Below are 3,761 nucleotides of genomic sequence, written 5' to 3' on the forward strand. Positions count from 1 at the left end.
GAACAAGGATGTCTTTATTCCTTAATTCCAAAGTTATGTTTCAGTTTCAGTTGTGAATATGGGGAAATCCTAAGAGGTTGAATTCAGACTAGACCCTTCAAAGATTGAAGGGTGGGCCTCAGATGCTATCAATTAGGCCCCAAAGAAGTTTAAGGGCTTTGCGTTTGATCTCAACAAAAACCTAAGGTAGAGGGTCCCTCCTGTCAACTCCCAGGCAATCACTGATCTTTGTCACTGTAGGTATTTCAAGGATTTTCTATAAATGGAGTCAAAGTTTGCTTTCACTGAAGGCTATTTTGACATTCATCTGTGTGCGTGCATCAGTAGTTAATGGGCTTTTCGTTACGAGGCAGTATGCTGTTAGATATACCAGTTCATTCACCAGTTGATGGGTGTTTCGCTCTTTACTCCATTTTCTGCTATTACAAGTAAGGTGCTGTCAGTGCAATCAAATTAGAACTCAAGATTAAGAAACTCAGAACCGCACAACTACATGCAAACTGAGCAACCTGCACCAGAATGACTACTGGGTGAATAACAAAATTGAGGCAGAAATAAAGATGTTCCTCGAAACCAATGAGAACAAAGACAATGTAGCAGAATCTCTGGGACACATTTAAAGCAGTGTGTAGAGAGAAATTTATAGCACTAAATGCACACGAGAAGGCGGGAAAGATCTATAATTGACACCTAACATCACAACTAAAAGGACTAGAGGAGCAAGAGCAAACAAATTCAAAACTAGCAGAAAATAAGAACTAAGCAAAACTGAAGGAGATAGATGAAAAACCCTTCAAAAAAATCAGTGAATCCAGGAGCTGACGTTTTGAGAAGATCAACAAAATAGACCGCTAGCCAGACTAATGAAGAAAAGAGAAGAATCAAATAGATGCAATAAGAAATGATAAAGAGGATATAACCACCGACCCCACAGAAATGCAAACTACCGTCACAGAATACTATAAACGCCTCCACGCAAATAAACTAGAAAATCTATAAGAAATGGATAAATTCCTGGACATATACTCCCTCCCAAGACTAAAGCAGGAAGAAGTCAAATCCCTGAATAGACCAATAACAACTTCTGAAATTGAGGCAGTAATTGATAGCCTACCAACCAAAAAAAGTCCAGGAAGGGATGGATTCACAGCCGAAATTCTACCAGAGGTACAAAGAGGAGCTGGTACCATTCCTTCTTAAACCATTCCAAACAATAGAAAAAGAGAGAATTCTCCCTAACTCATTTTATGAGGCCAGCATCATCCTGATACCAAAACCTGGCAGGGAGATAACAAAAAAAGAGAATTTCAGGCCAATATCCCTGATGAACATCTATGTGAAAATCCTCAATAAATTACTGGCAAACTGAATGCAGCAGCACATCAAAAAGCTTATCCACCATGATCAAGTCAGCTTCATCCCTGGGATGCAAGGCTGGTTAAACATACGCAAATCAATAAACGTAATCCATCACAAACAGAGCCAGTGACAAAAACCACATGATTATCTCAATAGATACAGAAAAGGCCTTCGACTAAATTCAACAGCCCTTCATGCTAAAAACTCTCAATAAATTAGGTATTGATGGAACATATCTCAAAATAATAACAGCTATTTATGACAATCCCACAGCCAATATCATACTGAATGGGCAAAAATTGGAAGCATTCCCTTTTAAAACCGGCACTAGACAAGGATGCCCTCTCTCACCACTGCTGTTCAACATAATGTTGGAAGTTCTGGCCAGGCAATAAGGCAAGAAAATAAATACAGGATATTCAATTAGAAAAGAGAAAGTCAAATTGTCTCTGTTTGCAGATGACATGACCGTAAATTTAGAAAACCCCATCGTCTCAGCCCAAAATCTCCTTAAGCTGATAAGCAACTTCAGCAAAGTCTCAGGATACAAAATCAATGTGCAAAAATCACAAGCATTCCTATATACCAATAACAGACAAACAGAGAGCCAAATCATGAGTGAACTCCCATTCACAATTATTACAAAGAGAATAAAATACCTAGGAATACAACTTACAAGGGATTGAAGGACCTTTTCAAAGAGAACTACAAACCACTGCTCAAGGAAATAAGAGAGGACACAAACAAATGGAAAAACATTCCATGCTCATGGATAGGAAGAATCAATATCGTGAAAATGGCCATGCTACCCAAAGTAATTTATAGATTCAATGCTATCCCCATCAGGCTACCATTGACTTTCTTACAGAATTGGAAAGAACTACTTTAAATTTCATATGGAACCAAAAAGACCCCACATAGCCAAAACAATCCTAAGCAAAAAGAACAAAACTGAAAGCATCACGCTAACTGACTTCAAACTATACTACAAGACTGCAGTAACCAAAACAGTGTGGTACTGGTGCCAAAACTGATATATAGACCAATGGAACAGAACAGAGGCCTCAGAAATAACACCACACATCTACAACCATCTGATCTTTGACAAACCTGACAAAAACAAGCAACGAGGAAAGAATTACCTATTTAATAAATGATGTTAGGAAAACTGGGTAGCCGTATGTAGAAAGCTGAAACTGGATCCCTTCCTTACACCTTATACAAAAATTAACTCAAGATGGATTAACAACTTAAACGTAAGACCTAAAACCATAAAAACTCTAAAAGAAAACCTAAGCAATGCCATTCAGGACATAGGCATGGGCAATTACTTCATGAACAAAACACCAAAAGCAATGGCAACAAAAGCCAAAATTGATAAATGGGATCTAAGTAAACTAAAGAGCTTCTGCACAGCAAAAGAAACTATCATCAGAGTGAAGATGCAACCTACAGAATGAGGGAAAATTTTTGCAATCTATCCATCAGACAAAGGGCTAATACCCAGAATCTACAAAGAACTTAAACAAATTTACAAGACAAAAACAACCACATGAAAAAGTGGGTGAAGGATATGAACAGACACTTCTCAAAAGAAGACTTTTATGCAGCCAACAAATGTATGAAAAAAAGCTCATCATCACTGGTCATTCAAGAAATGCAAATCAAAACTACAAGGAGATACCATCTCATACCAGTTAGAACTGAAATCATTAAAAAGTCAGGAAACAACAGATGCTGGAGAGGATGTGGAGAAATAGGAACGCTTTTACACTATTGGTGGGAGTGTAAATTAGTTTGACCATTGTGGAAGACAGTGTGGCGATTCCTCAAGGAACTAGAACCAGAAATACCATTTGACCCAACAATCCCATTACTGGGTGTATACCCAGAGGATTATAAATCATTCTACTATAAAGTCACATGCACACGTGTGTTTACTGTGGCACTATTCACAATAGCAAAGACTTGGAACCAACCCAAATGCCCATGAATGATAGACTGGATAAAGAAAATGTGGCACCTATACACCATGGAATACTATGCAGCCATAAAAAAGGATGAGTTCATGTTCTTCTCAGGGACATGGATGAAGCTGGAAACCATCATTCTCAGTAAACTAACACAAGAATGGAAAACAAAACACCACATGTTCGCACTCATAAGTGGGAGCTGAACAATGAGAACACATGGACATGAGGGGAATAGAGTGGCATCACACACCAGAGCCTGTTGGGGCTGGGGGACTGGGGGAGGGATAGCATTAGGAGAAATACTTAATGTAGATGACAGGTTGATGTGGGCAGCAAGCCACCGTGGCACGTGTATAGCTATGTAACAAACCTGCACGTTCTGCCCATGCACTCCAGAAGTTAAAGAATATATTTAAAAAAAAAAAAAAA

Source organism: Rhinopithecus bieti, unplaced genomic scaffold, assembly GCF_001698545.2.
Source record: "Rhinopithecus bieti isolate Rb0 unplaced genomic scaffold, ASM169854v2 scaffold_6712, whole genome shotgun sequence".
Lineage (NCBI taxonomy): Eukaryota > Metazoa > Chordata > Mammalia > Primates > Cercopithecidae > Rhinopithecus > Rhinopithecus bieti.